The sequence below is a fragment of the Podarcis erhardii genome, assembly GCF_964252035.2.
Source record: "Podarcis erhardii genome assembly, chromosome: 6".
Taxonomy (NCBI): Eukaryota; Metazoa; Chordata; class Lepidosauria; order Squamata; family Lacertidae; genus Podarcis; species Podarcis erhardii.
In genome coordinates, this window is record NC_138510.1 from 46,089,835 (window position 1) to 46,111,412 (window position 21,578).

The window sequence follows — 21,578 nt, forward strand, 5'->3', positions numbered from 1 at the left end:
TTGGACTTCAGTGAGGTTTAAGTGTATGTTACCAGTAAAACTGTCTACCCTCTTAGAAGATGACATGTTTAGGTTCACTGTTCCTTCACCCAGAAAGCTAGGTGCAAACAATTGTAGGATTTTCTGTATGCTTGATTGTCTGATTCAGAGGTGCCTTAATTCTGGCTGCATCTGCTTCTTTGAGAAAAGTTAACTATTCCCCTTACACTGTGACTGACTAATCCTCAGTGAAATGGAAAACCTCTTTCTCGTCTCCCTCCCCACCGCTGCCCCAGGTACTGATGCAGGTTTCCATAATCACCTAGGGTTATTTTTAATGGGTGGAGATGCTATTTCACATGCACACAAAACGAACTCATCAATAATTGTAAATAAACTTGGCCGCCCCATTTCATAGTGATAGGGAGGCTAAAGCAAAATATTTTTAGTGCTCTTAAAGTGACAACCCAGCTGATGTTTATTATGGTAGAGTACCCAATTGCTCTGAATGAATGGATTTAGTTGGCACATAACTAGGTATTAGATTCTTGATCACAGGTGACCATGGTGCCAAGAGATCTTTTGCTAACCTTGCTTTTGCAAGGATGAGGGAAATCTCAATCCTACAAATGACATTCATATAATAGATGCCTGTACAATTCAAAGGGCTGATTTATACATGCATGGCCAACAATATGAAGACTACTATGCTAACAGTATGAAGAATTCAACATGTATAGTTCAGACATTTTGCTAAAAGGTTAATGTGCACACACATGAGAATCAGCCATTGTATGCTATCCCAAAGGGCTGGTTACTTTTCCATACCGGATATTTACTACCTTGATGTATTTTCTTTTAAAAAAAGTTTGGCAGAATAGAAATATTTGCAAATAAATAAAACATAAACATTAAAGTTATTTTTTATCAAAGCAGCAACTGATTAACCTTTGGTGATGAAATAAAGCCAACCTTGCTTCACCAGAAGTGATTCTAATCGAATTGGAGCTCATGGAATCACTTTTTATAAAAAAGCTATCGTATATATGGAAAAATCATGCTTGCTAGAATTGGTTAGATTGATTAGATGGTTTGATTGATCTTACGTAATTTTTCTAGAGATGTTCCTGTGAGCAGAATCAATATTAGTTTCTTTTTAGCTAGTCATACCTTAAAGATTTGTCACCAGATACATTATGCAACTTTCCCCTGCTCATTTTGATAATTTCAAAGCAATCCCACAAAGTGCAAAGCACTCATCTGGAGTAGAGCCAAATAAAGAAAATGCAATTTTACCTAGCTGTAGTGACAGCAAAGTCGAGTCCTTTGGAAGGGAGCAGATGCAAGCCCTTGAAGGTTGTGGCCAGATGTTGCAAAGACTCCTGACTGCTCTCATAATATAACCCTGGTGACTGATTAAAATAAAGTAAAATCAAATAAATGTATGTTCCCAGTTGCAGACAGTTACTGCCTTTGTATGTTGAGAGCTGAGCCATTATGTCTCTTAAGTTTCTTATTATATCCCAGGCTTTTCACTTAGTTATATGCACCCTCGTGTTTTGTTGAATCAATATAATTAAGATCGAGAGGAAGGCAGTGGTTACAGCTTATGCTAAATCCAGTGTATTGTCCAAATACCACAATTTTCCATTTCAAATATGGGTTCATTCATGCATCTTTGCAATTTGTTAGTCTTGGAAACCAATAGTATAGGTCTCATACATTAAACAGTTAACTCTCTCTGAATCAGGGTCTTCTTTTTTCTTTATGGGAGAGAACAATATTGAGGACCCATGTATCAGTGTAGTACAAATGCCAAGTTCCTTGGGGAAACGAGGCTGTGTACGCACCTTAGAAAGATACCACCTTTGGTATTCCTTTCTGATTGGGTTTCCTGGCTTAGGATTGGGTAATAATTCTTAGCTCTTTTGTATCCTATGTGACCTATCTAGAATGGTCCTCAGTCAGCTTGCTGGATGTCAAGCAAGCACACGAAAAAGTCCCCTGTTGATGGTTTTCTGCAGACATGTCAGTGGATGGATGGGAGTGAACAGGGAATTATCCACTGACCTTTAGAGGAGTTCTGCATCTGCATGGCAGTAATGGTCACACTGTACAGCAACATTGGAGGACTAAATCATATTTTCTGCCACAGGTTCAGATCAGTAGAGATGAACCCCACTCTGAGCCAGGTGTGAAGGCTGAGCTTCTTCAAGTGAGAATGTTGGTGTTTTAGCACAGGGGGTCTTGAACAGCATGTGTTTTGTACCCTGCATGTCTTACAGACAAATATTGTCCTTGAGGCTCTGTAGCTCTCAATCAAACCCCAGTATGGCTTTTATAGCAGCTGCTTCTATATTTAATTCAACTGAAGGAAAGGACCAGTCATCTCTCATAAAACATATTTTAAACTTACTGCTGCTGTTGTTTTTGTGCTATCCTTTCCATCCTGCCAAGACTCAGCATATTTTAAAAGGCTGCTGAAAACCATGATGAGAAACAATTGGAGAAACTGAGGGGTGGCTGGTTTGGGGGACTGAACTCAATGCTTACACAGTGCTTGCTTATATGTACTCTAGCTACAAAGGCTGAATGTACCTAGAGACCCTCTAGCTGGGAGTCCTGCCAGGCCTGGTCCCTGCTCTCTGTCTAGGCCATTTCCACCTGGGAAGTGGGATGCTCTGAATGACTTTAGCAACAGAGGTTGCTGCCACCTAGAATGTATTGCATATATTTAGGGAAATGTTGATATGAATGTTTTCTTTTCAATTTGCTAAATGTGGAAATACTGTAAGTAAGAAATGTATCTAGGCCTATGTTTTTGATGTAACTGTATACGGTGGTACCTCGGTTTACAAACTTAATCCGTTCCGGAAATCCGTTCTTAAACCAAAATCATTCTTAAACCAAGGGACACTTGCCTTAATGAGGCCTCCTAATGCTGGTGCCCTTCCACCATTTGGATTCTGTTCTTAGACTGAGGTAAAGTTCTCAAACTGGGACACTACTTCTGGTTTTGTGGAGTTCGTAAACTGAATCATTCGTAAACAGAACGGTTCATAAATCAAGGTACCACTGTACTGACTTGATTGCAGAGTAATCCTATCTGTGGTTGGGGAGCAGCAGGGTGGAGGGGAGCAGTGGAGCACATGAAATTTTGCTGGCCAGGGAAAAGGGAGGTGGCACTTCCCCACTTTTTTGCTGCACAAACTCCAGGTTGGTGCAGCAGGGAAGTCTGGGTTGGGCCCTTCTTTGAGAGCAAGACAAGCCCAGCTTCACCCTACCCCTGAAACATGTGTTTTTGGGGTCCAGTACCAGCAGCGGTCTTGCCTCTATCATACTTTCCATGGCTCCCGGGGGGGGGGGGCTTCATGGCAGTGGAGCGCCTCTGCATGCAGAGACTGATAGAAGAAAATGTCTGCTGGATGCTAACTTCCTCCAGGAGCAAAGATGGGGGTAGGAATGCACCATCACTGCTCTTGTGAATCATTCTGGGCTTTTTTTTTAAAGTGCCATATAAATAAACTTTATAAAACCTTTACTCAATCTTTTCTCTCCCTCAGGTATCACCTGGTAGCAGCCACTCCATTAGGCTGCAGAGCAGAGCAAGAAAAGCAGAGCCATTCAATTGGCTTTGGTGAGAGACGAGGTACCTTTGGCTCTTCCTCAACTGTCATCTAGAAGCAACCATTGTATCGGGCTATCTGAACAGTGCTCATCTCAGCTAGTGCCTAAATTTGCTTTTTCTTCTTCTCCCACCCAGCCCATTGTTCCTTTTGTGCTGTGTCTTTTAGATTGCAAGCTGCTCTAGTAGACTATTCTAGCTGCAAATGCTGTGCAACACAATCAACTTTACCCTGCATTTATCATAGCTGGAATGGAGCAACACAGATGATATTCCATCCTCCATTCCATGTGTATATGGTGGTTCAGAATAAAAGTATTACCCATTCCCTTGGGTAATAGCTTTGTCCTGGTACTAGCACAGCAACAGCCCTTTCCCTGGCTTCCATATGGCATGACTGTTCTAATCAAAGTGCCCCAATGGAAAGGGGAATGGAAGAGGCAGAACTTGTCATTTGGCAATCCGTCATCTGGCATTTGGTAATTCTTCTCAGCGTAAACCTAACCTGATAGGTAGTACAGACAGTTGTCTGGGATAGCAGAATCTCAGGGGCTCTAAACTAATTGGAAAAATAATCTTGGGTGAACAGCACCCTCCCTCTTAGACCTATGGGGCAATGTGCTTTAAGGTATTGGAAGTCAACTATGCATTCATTTTCCAGTTGCAGACCTTCCCCTTCATTCCGTGCAGACGATGGAGTAAGAGTCCTTTACTTTTGTTTCTTTGCGTAGAAAGCTAACAAGGCTGCAATGAAGAAAATCCTTGAAGAGGAAACACAATCCCCCCTCCTCACCACATAAAACAAAATGTTGGGGGAGGGGGAATTAATTTTTGCCTAAGGCAGCAAAATAGCCGGAGCCAGCTCTGACTCAAACAAGTACAGTAATAACCTTGATGATGCAGAATTCATCTTGCCCATCTGCATCTACTCACTGCATGCAGCTAGTTGTTAATTTCCCAGGGAATTCCTTGCCTTTCGATCACAGCTGAAATAACCAATCTTGATGATGTACCATGTTTCTACAGGAGTGCTATAATGTGAACAGTTGAGAGAAATCCTGAGGGGACAATCAATACCATTAATCTACTGTTGGTGGGGGGGGGGATGACTGTGTGGAGGAGGATTGTGATTACTCCAAGCTTTTCAAAAGTAGAAGCTAACTCTGCCTTGTTCTGTTGAACTGTGTGAATGATCATTCAGGGGCTAGGATCCTGCTCCCTCTCCCTAAGGTCATTTCATGAGCTGCAGATTTCCCTGCATATGTGTGTGTGGCTGCAACCCATTTCCATGCATCAGTGGAATTTTGCCATTGATTTTAGGGTGGTGGTGGGAGAAGGAGTGGCTTGCATCCAAAGATTAGGGGATCCCTCTGCTTAAAATTGGGATTTGAGCTTTCCAAAGATTCAGATATGAAGCCCTCTTGGAATGTAAAACAAAAACAGAATATGAAACTGGATTATTTGTACACAAGGAACACTTTGCAAAATTAGGTGTAGTTGCGCCAGCCTCAATCTATCAGTCCCAGGAAGGTGACAGTGTACAATACTCTTCAGATAGATTTTCACGACCAATTTATCTATCAATCATTATCTTGATGGATTGGAGTAGTTAATTGTGTCAATGGTGATTTCTAGAAGGCCCAGTTTTGGATTAATTAATTGATAGGCCGCAGTGACTACTTCAGCACCACTAGGGTCTGCCAGTGAGTCTGCTCATTAGCACAAGATGAGTTACAAATTGAGAACTATGCTGACTATGTGTGGGAGAAGCATATTTATTCTTGATTGTATTATGCACAGTGAAGCTCTGCTGTGAGCTTCATGTCATACAATGGTATACAAGGTCACAGTCTAGCACACATATATTCTTTGGTGCCCACTAAAGTTAAGTGAAAATCCTATTAAACATTACAGTGTAGGAAGACAGCATTGTAGACAAGTCTGTGTGTGTGTGTGTGTGTGTGTGTGTGTGTGTGTGTGTGTGTGCACTACTTTTTTGTTTGGACTGTTTCTTGGAATATTTATATTCATGATTTTGCTACACATAACAGCTGCTAATGATTATGATAATTTGACCACCATTCATCTGAATATTTCAGAGCCCAACAATGTGTTGCAGTTCCCTGAGCCTTATCTAGTCCTGTTTTATAGATGTGAAACAAATATATAATTAGGAGAAGCATATTTGCCAGTGATGTTCATTTTCAGCAATGAAAGGGTCATGTATGGAAGAAACCATTTTTTATTATCCTTAATACTGGCAACACTGTATGTTTCTTAAAAGGTAAGATTACAGAGGGTAACTGAATGGGTGATAGATGTCATGATAAAAAGTCAATCAGTTCCATAGTCCTTATCCATTATGTTTATACCACAGTGTTAAAGACATAATAGGGCTAACATCTATAATGTCGTCTGTGCCTATAAATACATCCATCATGTCATCGTGTCACATCTGATCTCAATATTCATTCTGCTGCTTTCTACATTTCCAAGGTTTGCATTTTAAAACATTCATTAAAAAAGTAGGTGGAGGGTCTCTCTCCACCCCCCCCGGCCACATTTCATTGTTCATTGTGTTTTCCACTCTAGTATATGCAGGGAAGCCAAGAATGGCCCTATATAGAATTGCATGAGTTCCTAGGATCATTTTCAGCTTCCTTTGCCACCATACCAAGGTGTACTAGTTCTTTAAAAGGCTGGCAGAAATCAAAGCCTTGAGCTTCGCAGCAGCTCTTAATGCAAAACTTCCAAGCCTCCCTCCTTTCTGGCTGCTGTGCATGCTGTTCAGCAGATGTTATCAGATTGAATTTAGTTTAGCGTGACTGTAGATCCCCCCCGCCCTTTCACTCTGCTTCTTCTCCATATATATCTTTCCGTCCAAGGACCATTCTCCTCCTGCTGATATCCCCAAACGCCGAAAGAACAAGAGAGGACTTTTGGGGGAGGGGGCTTTTCTATCTCCCCTGAGTGACAAGAAGGATCGCGTTTTATTCAATACCGCACGTTCAGGCTCTTTCCCGGCAGGAATTTCGCTGCTTAATGTGTTAAAAGATTATAGGATTTCTTTGAAATTGAAAAGGGGGGGGGTGGCAACTGGATGGTGTGTACTGTCGATGGTGTGTACTGTCAGCTTCGTTGACCCTGGAATACAGCTTTGCTTCGGCAAGATCCGAGGAGGATAAGAGTCCCCGTCCCCCCGCAGCCTCTAGAGCTTTTTAACGGCTGGCTCTGGAACGGACGACTTTTTCAGCACCATTCCAAGCGGACAGCTCCTTTGGGCTAGCATTGCTTATCTAAGGCACTTCGAAAGAAGCATTTGTGTGTGTGTGTGTGTGTGTGTGTGTCGGAGGAGGAGGAGGGGGACTCAGACCGCTAGATAGCCTGGTTAGAGCCAACAATATCCATTAATTATATCAGGAGGTGAAAGAGGGAAGCAGGAAACCTGCAACAGTCACAGGCTTGCCGTATCCCACACAGAAGGAGAGGGGCTGCACAACCTTCCGGCTATGTTTAGGTGAAAGACAGGAGGGAAAAGAAAGAGCGAGAGTTGCCATCACGAACTGCCTTCTAAACTATGCAAGACCCATCCTGATTTTGGACAGAGGAAATAGACGCGTCCAACCACCGTGTGATCTATTCGGCTACTAGGCGGAAGGCAAGGGAGAGCGAGTTTTAAAAGCACAACACCCGAAGGAGTTTTGCAGCACAAGCACTGGGAATAGCTTCGTGCTCAGCTCCTCAGGAAAGTGAAGCTTGCAGGGAGTAGGGGAAACGTGGATTTAAAAAACGCAGGGATGGGAGGATCTCGCCCAACTTCGCCTGCTTTCTGAGGGTGAGTCCTGCGATCTGCCTTGATAGCGGTGAATGGGTTTTGAGGGGATCTCCCTCGTATTGGCTGGGGATTTGTGTTCTACCCCTGCTTTCTTTTAGCCTTCCCTCTCCGGCAAAAACTTGAAAAGCAGGCAATTGCCCTATATTCCAGGGCTGGAGAAATGCACTCCCCACCCCCTCTTTGAGAAAACACCGGATCCCCAAGATTGCAGCTAACAAGGGGCGTGTAGCTCTGCATTTGTGTGTCTCCGTGGCGAGCTATTAGCCCAGCTTTCTTACTATAGCGAAGGAAGTACTCGCCACATGTGAGGAACTTTGCTGTGGGTTGAGGGCTTTGATGTTGGAGGATATGCTAATGAACGTCTCAGCACTGCCAGGGGGATTGGATGGGGCGATGAAGGATGAGCGCCGGGGTCCTGCTAATGGTTTGCAATGAATCACTGGGATTGTAGGGCTGAACTGGGAAGGAGAGATGGGAAAGCATTCCCTAGATGCCGTGGTCAATATAACAGGACTCCGTTATCATGGAGGGCAGGCGGGGAAAGAGCTGCAGCAGAAAACAGGGATATTCTATCAAATGATCAGGCACCGTTGCATTTCCCCCATTCATTTCTGTAATGCATCTGCATGCACATTTTAGTTGTTATTTTGTTTTAAAGCGGGAGCGGTTCATCGGCGCCGAAAAAGGAAACCTGCAGCAATTTGGGATGCAGCATTTAAGAAGGCATTTAAACACAACAGTTTTTTTTTAAAATTTTAATTTTTTTGTTTTAAAAAAAGGAAGCCAGAACAGCGGGGAGTGATGCTTTTCGCTGCTTGGTGAGCAAAGGAAATAAGACGGGTGGGGGATGGGGAGGAAGAGGGAGATTATGAAGAGAGACCTAGACAGCACCTGGGCGACCGAGTGCTGTGTGATGCTTATTCATCATGGTTTAGATTCCTGGCGAGCTGTTTCAATTCCTTTCCGCTCCTCTGTTTCTGAGTTAATTGCATTAATAGTTTTCGTTTGCAAACCCTAGATCACGGTGGATGGATCGCTTCTTGGTGCTCTGCTAATCTTTCCCATGATAAGCTTTCTTTCTCCACCCCTTTTACTATATGCCACCCCTCAGAATGGGAAGATGGTCCTGATGCTATGCTGCCTTCTCGAAGATAATGCTCTCTCTCTCTCTCTCTCTCTCTCTCTCTCTCTCTCTCACACACACACACACACACACACACACACACACACTCTCTTACTTCTACCTCTAAGCTACAACCTTTGGCTCTTTTGCTTCGGAGATTGAACAACAAAAGCGTTTCTTTAACTCCTGTCCACCGAGCTCAGGATGGAATTGTTTTGCCGCTTTGGGGAGGGGATGCATTTTTAATACCTTCTGCAGAAAAGATAACAAGTCGCAGGGTGAGAATACACCTGAAAAGCAAAGAGCTATATGCAATGGTTTGCAGCCAGCTCCTTTCTACTCAGAGTAGACCCACTGAAATAAATGGACTTGAACCAGTCATGTCTATGGATTTCAATGGGTCTACTCTGAGTAGAACTCATGTTGGAGACTACCCAATACTGTAATAATAGCCCACGCAGGGAGCTGTACAAGGTAGCTATATCCATTTAGTCACTTGTTCTGGCTAGATCTTTCCGGGAGTTCACTACATTGCTACAATGGTCTCTTTAGCCCTCCCGGCTTCTCAGGAGGAGGAGGAGGAGGTACTAATAGCCAGCAGTGGGAAGGAGAAGACTAACAAACTTCTATTTGTATCTGGCTTCACTAGCAGCACAAGACCAAAGGTCTGTGTGTCCACTGCAGGCAGTAAATAACAGCTACCTATGCTGGGGCAGCCTGTGTGCTCTAATTTGACTATAAACTGATGAGGGAGAGGTGAAGAAGCCTCTCCACTTGGTGGCATTTTGAGGTTAAGGGCAAAATGAGGAAGGCCAGGCCACCTCCCCTCCTTCACATTTGTTTAAAGTGTTGTTGCTCTTGAAACACATCTCAGGACACCAGGCTGAGGCATTGTTTGTGCAGTGTAGTCAAGCATAACTGGTTGTGTATTTCCCTTTAGGACAGCTCTCTGAGCAGTTCTTTTGTAAAAACGGATCAGGGATTTCTGCATATAAGGAAAGCTGATGGGACATAAAGTCTAAACAACAGTTTCTAGTCCCCTCTGAATCTAAGCTTCCGCACTCATTTGTTTTGCTGTAATAAATTTGCCATGCCCATTTCAGCCCTGGCGGGGAGCCACTTCCTATCAGAAAACCACCACCATCAATTTGATTATATCAGCACTTATGAGGCTCAAGGATGAGTCATTGCTGTTGTTGACTCACCTTTGGCTTGAAGAGTTGAAGAGGATTTTACAAGGTAGCACTCAAACAAACAGGAGGCTTCATAGCATAATGGATTATCTTAAACACAACCTGTGGATAAAAGACCTATCTGGTACCTCAGCATTAGGACATCCCTAATTCAGCTTTGAGGTTTTTTCCTACCATCAAGCGGTATATAATTTTTATGAAATAAATAAAATGTCATAATTTCTACGTTTTCCTATCTAAATTCCAGAGATAATCTCCAGATCTATTTATCTGTTTTGCCACTGTGTTCAATGGCAATGCAGAGGAGCTCAAGATTTCCTTTCTTCAGGACCTCCTGATGTTCTGAAGGAGGAAGAAGCCCAGAAGATACCTCCTAAATGATAGAATCATCACATTTGTTTCCCAATATTTGTGTCCCAATCCAAGCTGTTGTAGAAGAAGGGTAGTGTAAATGCCAAATCCTACCCCACAGTTTCAAGGCTTCTGGCTACCAAATAGCTTCACAGATAAGATAAAGCTACAATCACTCCTCTTCTTCCACCAGGACACACAAAGCATAATGCTCATGACCATAGCATTTATTTTTGTTCACCATTTAGCTGGTTTCTGAAGGAGTCCAGAAGATGTGATTTATAGGATGTAGCATTTAGCTGTCCATATTGGCCATCTGGCCATTCTAGGACCACAACCTATAGGGACACCATCAGCACCATTAACTGTGTGGGAAGTATAGGGAAGCCAAATCAGAATGATGCTTCTTTGAAGTCATATTGTTTCCAAAGTGGCTGTTAGCGTGCACACACACACACACACAAATATTATCATGATAAATGTATATTAGCACCACTGGTTGTGTCGTATTAATACAGTGGTACCTCAGGTTACAGACGCTTCAGGTTACATATGCTTCAGGTTACAGACTCTGCTAACCCAGAAATAGTGCTTCAGGTTAAGAACTTTGCTTCAGGGTGATAACACAAATCATGCAGTGGCGGCGCAGCGGCAGCAGCAGGAGGCCCCATTAGCTAAAGTGGTGCTTCAGGTTAAGAACAGTTTCAGGTTAAGAACAGCCCTCCAGAACGAATTAAGTTCTTAACCCGAAGTACCACTGTATAAGTCTGGCATTTTTAAGCTCCTATCAAACCCTGACAATATTTACAGACAATTTATTTATACCATTCTTGGGCTGGCTTCTGGTCAGTGCTGGAAAACAACCAAGGACTAATTTTTGGTATCTCTCCCACTGGCAAAACCCCAAAACTGTTGCCACTGAGCACCAGAAAGATGCATAGCTTTGTAACTTTTCTGTCGAGTGGCCCAAGAACTCTTTGTGCCCCTTTTTCAAATATGTCAGGAGAGAACTGCTGAAGAACAAACAGCCATTTGCAAGCCTTCCACCTCCACCTCCATTTACACTTGTGTAATCTTTGCTGCCCAGCTGAGCATGCTCATTGCTGCTTTGCTCATCTAGTCTCCTTTGCTTATTGTTATCTTGTAGCAATAAGAAAATCTTCCCGCTGAAATTAATGACTTAACATGCACATGCATTACGCATCATGGCCTGGGAAGAAACTACTCTGGGGATATCAAGAGCTGCTCCACTGAAAATACTTTGCATATATCTCAGCCCTAAAGATTCTTAACATTGGCTGGTTTGAAAAGAAGGGGTGCCAGGTGTTCCGCATGCTGCTATCCTGGTACACAGATATATTGAAGTCAAATGCAAGCTTTGTTTGAAGATCCTGGGCACCTATTTTTACTTTGTGCCTCCTTACAACATGGACATCACTGTCATTTGCTGCCCTAGTTAGAAAGAGGCTATCAAAAATTCATTTCAAGATTTCATTGCGTTTGGCAAGCTCAGGAATAAAGATGGACTTTCCCCCCTCTTCCTTCCTCCCTCTCCTGACTGAGATGTGCTGGGTGACTTTGTTTACTAGCACATGTTTGCTGCCAGGACAAATCCGTTGCTCTGCTTGCCTTTCCACCTGTCACTCTCGTTGTAGAATCCTGTGATCTGTCTATCATGGTCGCCCAATTCACAGCGCTCTTAATTTTCAATGTGAGAAAAAAATGGTTTTGCTTTAGAAGATTGTGGCAGAAGGCTGAGTGGAAATGCTGAATAGAGCAGGCAGTGACAGTCAGGCTGTGATCAGTGCCACCACTAGAGGCATGTCATCCGTTTCTTCCAAAACTCTGTGGAGCTTTGAGCCAAAGTCTTTGCTAACCACCTGGATTTAGTTAAGCAGACCCTGCTCTAGGCAATGAAAATGTTCTTCTTTAAAAGTCTGCACTGTGAGGTCAATTGTTATTAATTGGCAGGCTTATGATTGGTTACAGGCTACCCCCCCCCCCCCGTGGCCTTGAGCTTTCATAAGAGATAGGAACATCGGGAGCATCAGGAGATAACTGTCATTAGCTGGACCACATTCAGTGGTGATAACTGTTAACTGGCTTTTAATTGGGCCATGATTATATAAGAGTTCATGCTAATTCATATAGGCACCAGTGAATTAAGGCTGTATTTTAATCATTTTATAATGTTCAGGCTGTTAACTTGCTGCTAAGAAAACCATCCATAGCCAGCGGATTAAAGGTTTTTAAAGCAGACAAACAATGTGAGCTTTATTTTTCGTGAGGTGGTTTAAAACCAGCTCCCCTTCTTTTTTGTTCTGCTGTACTTAAACACAGTCTTTGCAATAAAATCCACAGCCAAAGCAAGGTCCCCTATAATAACCTCTCAAGTGTGCATGTGTGTGGAAACCAGTGTAAGCTAACCGGAGTATTATGCTGATATAAGACTGCCCTTGCTCTCCAGAGGATTAGTGCAGGTGGAGGAAATGGTCCTGAATTAAAGGGGAAGAATAGACAGGGATACAATTCACGACTGCCAGAGCACCAGAAGCAAGGTGGTAGTTCTGTCCATTTGAGCTTATCAACATGGGAAATCAGGTTATTTAGGATTAATGGGTTTTAATCACTTTATTGGCAGGTTCTGTTTCCTGGGTGGAGAAAAGGGACTGAGAAAGAGAAATTACAGCTGGTTGGTTAAGGCTGTAGACAGAAAAATAGGATTTCTAGATTTATGCCACATTTGAAGAGGAAGGGGAAAACATAAAATGGGGAGGGGGTCTGTAATGGCTCTTCTACACATAATATAATTCATGTGTGAGTATTACATCACTTTCATACATATTTTGCCACAGGCACATATCACGCCAGGCCAAATGTGGAGGCAGGTCTGTCCAGCAGATTTGGATAGCAAAACACAGGTTCATTACACACACCAGTGTACATGTACTACACACACCAGTGTACATGTGGGTGCATGCAAATTTTCTGCATTGAAGTGACATCTGTGTAGAAAACCCTGCACATGTGAACTCAGCCCTCTGTTGAACAGCAAATTGCATATATCTTTTGCAACAACTTTTACTCAACTATAAAATGGGCAGGTATTCTTTATGCACCATGTGGATTTTCAAGAGCTTCTGTGATTCATTGTTACATCATTTCAATCCTGCTGTTCTTCAGACTAACATTTGGGGAGTCTAAAGACATTTTAATAGTGGGGTTAACAAGTGAAGCTGTGTTGTGCAGCAGGAAATGAGACCGCCTAATCTACAGTAAATACCACGTACAATAGCATTTTCAAAGTATGCAAAACAAGTATGCATTCTGTAGAAAACTTTTGTCTTTGTACCTTCTTTGGCCCATCATTTGCATGCTCTTAATGATACCTCTTAATCAGGGAATGCAATCAATTTATTGTAGTGTCACTGTGAGTATTTACACAAAAAAGCTAGATCTTTAGGTGACATACACATATGTTTGGGCAATAGAATCATAGAATCATAGAATCATAGAGTTGGAAGAGACCACAAGGGCCATCGAGTCCAACCCCCTGCCAATAGTTCTCAGAATACTATTAAAACAGTATCTGGGCACAACACATGTCTAATATATTATTATTATTATTATTGTTATTATTATACAGTATTTAAGAAAAACAACTAGGAGTGATTTTTCCCTTTGTGACAGTTTAGATACCATTTTGCCATGGAATCAATGCTGGAATGAATAAACAGACTAATATTTTATTTCTCTACTTTCCCCCTTCATCTGTGGGGTAATGAAGTTATATTCTCTCCTTGCCTACAGTGAGGCTGCTTGAAGTTGTTTAGCTTTGACTTCAGCAGCATTTATTAATGAGTTCCATTTGTATTCCATGTTCCCATCAAGGAGGTCAGGGTGGGAGGCATTGAGATTATCTCACAACAAGCAAAGGAGGTAGATTAAGTGGAAATATTATGATGGGCCAAAGCTTACTGGTGGGAACCTAGGTCTCCTTGGATCAATTCTGACTCTCTCCCATGTTGGTCTCTTCCATGGTTATGGTCATAAGTGGATAAACTTGCAACAACATACCATGTCCAACCGAGCTTTTTTGAGGACTTATTTTAGATGTTCATAGTAGCACAAGAAACGAATTGTGTCTCTCCTAGGGCTTTATGCTTTGTTTTGCTAGGCTTTCTTTTCTCCTGAACTCTCTTTCTCTGCTTCAGTTCTATTGGGGCTTATAGAACTTTTCTTCTATATCAGGGGAACCTTCTCAGACTGAGAGCCATTCTTCCCTCCAGGCAACCTTCTGGGGGCCACATGACAGTGGTCACCAGAGGTGCTAGCTTGAGAGGGCAAAGGGGGAGGGCGACGTCACACATGCACAATGTCCCAATGTTGTGCATGCAACAACAGGATGTCAGGGGTGGAGCCGAATGTGGCGGCAGCATGGTTTCAATGGCCAGTGGCCCCCTCTCCTTGTCCTCCTGCCACTACCAATGGCAGGGGGCTCCTTTGACCCTCCTTCCCCATACCTTTTGTACCCTTCCTTTCTCCTTTTGTACTTGGCTCCACACTTAGTCCCCTCCACCCCCTTATTTTTTTGGCCCAGCTCTCCCCAAAATATTGAGGAGCCCAGTGAGGTCAGAGGCAAAAGTGAGCAGAGCAACTCCTGCTTTTTTTTAACTGAATACTTAGGATAAAAAACCCCAAGTCAACAAACTATGAAAAGGCAATATCCTCTTTTTTCTGTGGCTCAAGTATGTGTGTGTTGTGTGCGGCACTGTGGTTGGGAAACAGGAGGTTCATTGAAGAGCTGTGGTTGCAGTGTGTGGTTTGCACTCTGAAAAGTGACGCAGTTAAGGCAGATACTGTGGCATAATATTTCTTCTTTTCCGCACCTCTCAGATCATTCCATTAACATGTCAAAAGCAGGCCACAACTCCACCTGACACCTGAATAACCCACCAGAGAGTTTCCTGACTAGTACATAAACACCAGTATTAAAGATGCTGCAGTTAGAATTTGGCTAGCATTTGATGGATGGCCCTCTTCTGCAAGAACCGTGATCCAGGTTTGCTCTTTATGGCTCTACTGGCTCAGTGGGGCTAATGAGTAAAGTATGTGAGAATATTCAGGAGATGAGGCCAAATCATTTTATAGTCCTATACTTTATGTTACAGGTGCTGATGTAACACGGTAGTTATATGGAAGTCAATAGAGCTATAGTAGTTTAATGGATTTTTCTCTTACCCCATCCCGCCAGCATCTGAGTTGCATTTTTCTGCTGGGTGAAAGCAGGTTCTTTTGGTTTATGAACAGCCTAAAATTAGTGCTGTGCCAAAATCTGTCCTCCAATTTCTCTCATGTTTTCTTCTCCTGTGAAAGAGGCTTCCATTTTTCTTCTTCACTCCTGAGCCGCTTTAGAATTTCAGGGGTTTCTTAGACACCCTAACATTGTGAGGTGGCTGAGGGTGGTATGCTTGTTTTCCTTTTCCAGCAAATATTTCTCCAGAAAACTGTAGCCTCCCTGTAGCTGCCCACACTCCCTGATCTGAAAAAGTCTCATGGGAAAAAGTCTCAGGGGCAGGAATCTGGTAAAACCTAGCCACAAGTTTACCACTGCACATGCTGTTTGTGAGAAGCCACCTTAGGCTTGTGGTTCTTTAGATCTGAGGATATGATAAAGAGACCATAGGAGAGTTGGGTCAGCTGTCTTGCAGCAGAAGATTGTTCATTTGGTGCCTTTTTCTTTTCATCCAGCCCAACTTTAGGGCTTCATATCTATACCTGAAGGAGCATCTCCACCCCCATCATTCTGCCTGGACACTGAGGGCCAGCGTCGAGGGTCTTCTGTTGGTTCCCTCACTGCGAGAAGCGAAGTTACAGGGAACCAGGCAGAGCGCCTTCTCGGTAGTGGCGCCCACCCTGGGGAACGTCCTCCCATCAGATGTCAAAGAAATCAACAACTATATGACATTTAGGAGACATCTGAAGGCAGCCCTGTTTAGGGAAGTTTTTAACATTTGATGTTTTAATGTATTTTTAATTTTTTGCTGGAAGCCACTCAGAGTTATCCAGATGCCTAATGGACAGCTTTCTCCATCATATTGTCTACTTAGGCCAGACTCTAACTACAATAAGGTTTTTAAAAATATATCTAATGAAGTATGAGCTGGATAGATACCAGCCCCTTCTGGGTGCTAGGACAGGTAGCAGGACTGCTTGCAAGAACAAGAAGTTGGTGATCTTTCCAGAAGCAGTGGGTGGCATGCTGGGGTTCAGCAGCTCAGCTGACTGTCACCTGGCTGCATCCCTGAAGCATACTAGGACAGAGAGAGGGAGGTTGGCATGGTGCAGTCTGGTGTTCCTGCCAGTGCATTGCACTGCACTGACCTCATTGCTGCACCCCTCCCCTTCTCAGTCCCAGTGTGCTACCATTTCTACAGAAGTCAAGTGACTGGCATAGCCTCACCACGCTGTCTGCTGTTGCTATCTATTCTGAACAAAATAACACAACATGATGGCCAATAACAATGACACTAAACACTACTTATAGACTAATACAAATGATCAGAAATTGCAACCAAAGTCTCTAAATCTTCTTCACCAGTTGTGGTAGAATAATTCAAAAGTTCAATATATACATAATCTGTCACCAAATATCGCCGGAACAGAGTTTCCGGATAACCAATCTGTTTCGTTCAATGCTTCATCAGCCAATCTTGATCAATTCTTCATCAGCCAGACTTGTAAGAATTAATATGAGAAGGATGCAGTTCAATTTCTTAACAAGCTGAAATTACAATATACATGCGATGAAACCTGCGTCTGTATAAAATAAATTGCATAATACAATATATACAACTAAGATACATACCCAATCTTACATATAAGTAAATATAAATGCTGTAGAAAGCAATGATCCACTGACTGGACGGGGTACTGTTTTCATCTGGTTGTCAGGCATTCTTGCTGTTAATGTTGTGCTGTGTCTTTAATTTCCCTTACTGTATATTAGTTTCACCTGTGGCTAACTATATTATGTTCTTTACAATTTGTTACCAGCATCAGTGACTACAGTATCATATGAGTACTGATCCAGAGCATATTTTCTACAGTGTTTACATTTACTTACATGTAAGATTGGGTATGTATCTTAGTTGGGTATGTATCTTAGCATTGAACGAAACAGATTGGTTATCCGGAACTCTGTTCCGATGATATTTGGTGACAGACTACGTATATATCGAACTTTTGAATTATTCTACCGCGACTGGTGAAGATGATTTAGAGACTTTGGTTGCAATTTCTGATCATTTGTATTAGTCTATAAATAGGGTTTAGTGCCATTGTTATTGGCCATTGTGTTGTGTTATTTTGTTCAGCTTGTCTATATTGCAACACAGGGGTCTGTTTATGGATTATTGTTGCTATCTACTCAGCAAATCAGATTGGGAGGAAGTCTGCAAAAAGGAAACCTCATTTTAATATATCTAATTTTCTTTGTAGATCTTGCCAGGTAAAATGGCAATGGTCCTTGCAAGGTGAATTTGTGTGTATGTGGTGCCCCTCTAGTCTCACTGATAAATCCCAGTGGCTTTTGAGATGTTTGGATGAAAGCTGTGATGCAAGATGCTCTAGTAGCAAACAATTTGAACATGATAATTAAAAGGCTAATATGGACCAATGAACTTACTCCCCCAAACACCCTGCAAATTAGAGATATAGCCCAAGGCTGTGTAAAATAATCAACATAAGGCTGATTTAATTATATAAACAAATTCAGGCTAAACAATTATCTTTAATATAATAACAATAATAATCCATATGCAAACATTCAATTAAATTCTAGTAAATCTGAGCAAGTCAGTAGAAAAATTCCAAATGTAACCAATTTTACTTGATAGCTAACAGCCACTGATGAAAAGAGGAGTCAAAATGCATGTGGCACTTTTGATTGGACTGAGCTGATTTGCTTCTAAGATTGCATGAACTTGGGACTGTTTGATTGCTTTGAAAACGATTGCCTCTAAGATTGGTTACATTTGGAATTTTTCTACTGACTTGATAGGCTTTACTTAGATTTAATTGTACGTTTACTTATGACATATTATTATATTTAAGACAGTTGATTAGACAGAATTTGTTTATATAATTCGATAAACATTAATTATTGGGCAGTGGGTTCATTTAGTTCAGTCTCTGAAGGAGGATTCTTTGATTGTAGTTAGCTCTCTCAACAGTACTATGCTGAAAGTAGACAGTGCCTCTCAACTCTTGTCATTGGAATGCAAGGCTGGACTGAAGCTCAAATTCACAGTCATTTATAGGGCTACCACAGCTTCCTGTGCTTGGCAATTTTGTGGAGTGGGGACGACAGAGGCAAAATTATTCCCTGTCTTACTAGAAATAGGGTGCAGAAGGTGAGGTTGAAGGTGGGGAAGTTCCTGCGTTGGGTGGTAGGCAGTAGCCCAGGTGTTGACAATAACCACGTAGGCTTTCCACCTCTTCCTGTTCTTGTAGGCAAGAACAATCCTATTCCTCACCCCTTGGCCATTCAGAGTGAGGGTAATGTCCCCTCACTCTGAATTGGCGTCATCCACCCTCTGTAAGGTTACAGTGCCAAATACAATGAGCTATTTTGTATTGTGATCCACAACATAAATCCATGATGTAAGAAAGAAGGAACCCGGATATCATTATCTGAGGCCCTTCTTTGTGTGCCTCCTCCATGAGAGGCCCAGAGGGTGGCAACACAAGAACAGGCCTTTTCTGCACTGGCTCCCTGTTTGTGGAATGTTCTCCCCAGGGAGATTCAGCCGGCCTTCGTTATACACCTTTAAGCGCCAGGTGAATGACTTTCTCTTCAACCAGGCCTTTGGCTGATTGATATCCAATGCTCTTTTAAATGTGTTGTGGGAGGGGGTATTATTGGTTTGTTTTTTATCTTATTTTTATTATGTATTTTGTCTTTTTTATATTATAATTTTATGTTGCGAACCACACTGAGGTCTACAGATATATACACATTTTAACAACAAATGGCACTGAAGCAGCAAAGTGTGGACTAGTAGGTGTGTAAAGGTCATTGTTAATTATACTTTATTTAACTAGATCCCCCCTCTTTTGTATAAAGTGACTAAGTGACATTTAATTGGGGTCTGCATCAACTCTGTGTGTACCTCAACTAATTTAGGTGCAATGGGGTGATTTATGATAGTCTTTCAGGTAACCAAGTCAGATCAAGTCATGTCATAGTAGGTGGACATGTGCCAACCTTCCATGTAGATCTGCTGCCTTGTTGTCCCCCCCATAAAGTTAAACACACAACCATTTTCTCCCCCCCCCCCATTTCTTTTCTGATAGATTGGCTCCTCTTAGTTTAGGTCAAGAACATGCAAGCAGAGAAACAAAAACAAGCTCACTGGGGAAATGCCCAGAGTTTGGGTGGAGAGTGGTAGGGTTTCCTACACAAAAACTGCAGTTTGGATCTGTCCAAAATATAGCATACTTGATCCACTCTGGAGGAACTCCTTTGCCTGTAAATGCCATCCATTTGTGTGAAAAGGGAGAAAAGTTACGGCCACTTTTAGATTCCCCATTACAGTTATTGAAGGGGGCATACCAGGGCTTCAGATTTAACCCATCAGACTTGGACCCGAATAGCAAATCTAACTGAAACAAGACAAAGTGGATCTGAAGCAGACCGGGCTGCTTCCAAATCCTTCTGGTTCAGATAAAAAGAGAAACTTGTGGTCATTGCATACCCCTAGTATTTACAGAACAATGCTGTTTTAATTTTCCTATTGTCTAACGCCACTATAGGCAAGATTCTTAGTACTCAGTTGGGTTTACAGAAAGAATAGTAATCAAGGCTAATGTGCAGATTGGCTAACAATTACTTCCTTCAAATAAATCTCTGTAGGGGTAGCAACTACAATAAAATCAGCAGGATGGATAATGGCTTATCTAAAACAAATTGTTTCAGATAACCATAGGCCACATCCCATTTGTCCTTATTGAGCAAATGGCATTGGATTGTAAGAGCTCAGCCCTGTCATCTGGGTGGGACTGGCTGCTAAAGACTTCAGAAATGTTGGCATAAGCACTTTGGACAGCATGAATAAATTTGGTCCCAGGGATAGGTTAAGTGAACTTGATAATTTAGAAGAGTAATTGGGAGAATTGGGAGAGCAATCCACCTGCAGTCCAAATCAATGGCAAATTAGATCATATCCCTGCTCTAGGTATCTATATAAATTCTACTACTGTAGCCAGATTTTCCTAGAAACCCTAGACTCAAGCCACACCATGTGGTCCCTCCCCCAGAGGAAATGAACTCTAATGGTTAACAGGACAATTCTATACAATTCTACTCAGAAGATAGCCACAGTAAGACTTATTCCCTCCCTCCCTGTAGCTGCCCACACTCCCTGATCTGAAAAAGTCTCATGGGAAAAAGTCTCAGGGGCAGGAATCTGGTAAAACCTAGCCACAAGTTTACCACTGCACATGCTGTTTGTGAGAAGCCACCTTAGGCTTGTGGTTCTTTAGATCTGAGGATATGATAAAGAGACCATAGGAGAGTTGGGTCAGCTGTCTTGCAGCAGAAGATTGTTCATTTGGTGCCTTTTTCTTTTCATCCAGCCCAACTTTAGGGCTTCATATCTATACCTGAAGGAGCATCTCCACCCCCATCATTCTGCCTGGACACTGAGGGCCAGCGTCGAGGGTCTTCTGTTGGTTCCCTCACTGCGAGAAGCGAAGTTACAGGGAACCAGGCAGAGCGCCTTCTCGGTAGTGGCGCCCACCCTGGGGAACGTCCTCCCATCAGATGTCAAAGAAATCAACAACTATATGACATTTAGGAGACATCTGAAGGCAGCCCTGTTTAGGGAAGTTTTTAACATTTGATGTTTTAATGTATTTTTAATTTTTTGCTGGAAGCCACTCAGAGTTATCCAGATGCCTAATGGACAGCTTTCTCCATCATATTGTCTACTTAGGCCAGACTCTAACTACAATAAGGTTTTTAAAAATATATCTAATGAAGTATGAGCTGGATAGATACCAGCCCCTTCTGGGTGCTAGGACAGGTAGCAGGACTGCTTGCAAGAACAAGAAGTTGGTGATCTTTCCAGAAGCAGTGGGTGGCATGCTGGGGTTCAGCAGCTCAGCTGACTGTCACCTGGCTGCATCCCTGAAGCATACTAGGACAGAGAGAGGGAGGTTGGCATGGTGCAGTCTGGTGTTCCTGCCAGTGCATTGCACTGCACTGACCTCATTGCTGCACCCCTCCCCTTCTCAGTCCCAGTGTGCTACCATTTCTACAGAAGTCAAGTGACTGGCATAGCCTCACCACGCTGTCTGCTGTTGCTATCTATTCTGAACAAAATAACACAACAGCTAAAGACTTCAGAAATGTTGGCATAAGCACTTTGGACAGCATGAATAAATTTGGTCCCAGGGATAGGTTAAGTG

General features: G+C 42.6%; 1 protein-coding gene across 1 annotated transcript in view; it reads left to right on the forward strand.

Moving 5' to 3' along the window:
* The first annotated feature begins 6,393 nt into the window (after positions 1-6,393).
* Positions 6,394-21,578, forward strand: part of GRM4 (glutamate metabotropic receptor 4) — a 302,083-nt gene continuing 286,898 nt past the window's right edge. The window contains exon 1 of the mRNA XM_081865368.1: positions 6,394-7,439. The gene's annotated coding sequence lies outside the window, so the exon portion shown is untranslated. The remainder of the gene's footprint in view (positions 7,440-21,578) is intronic.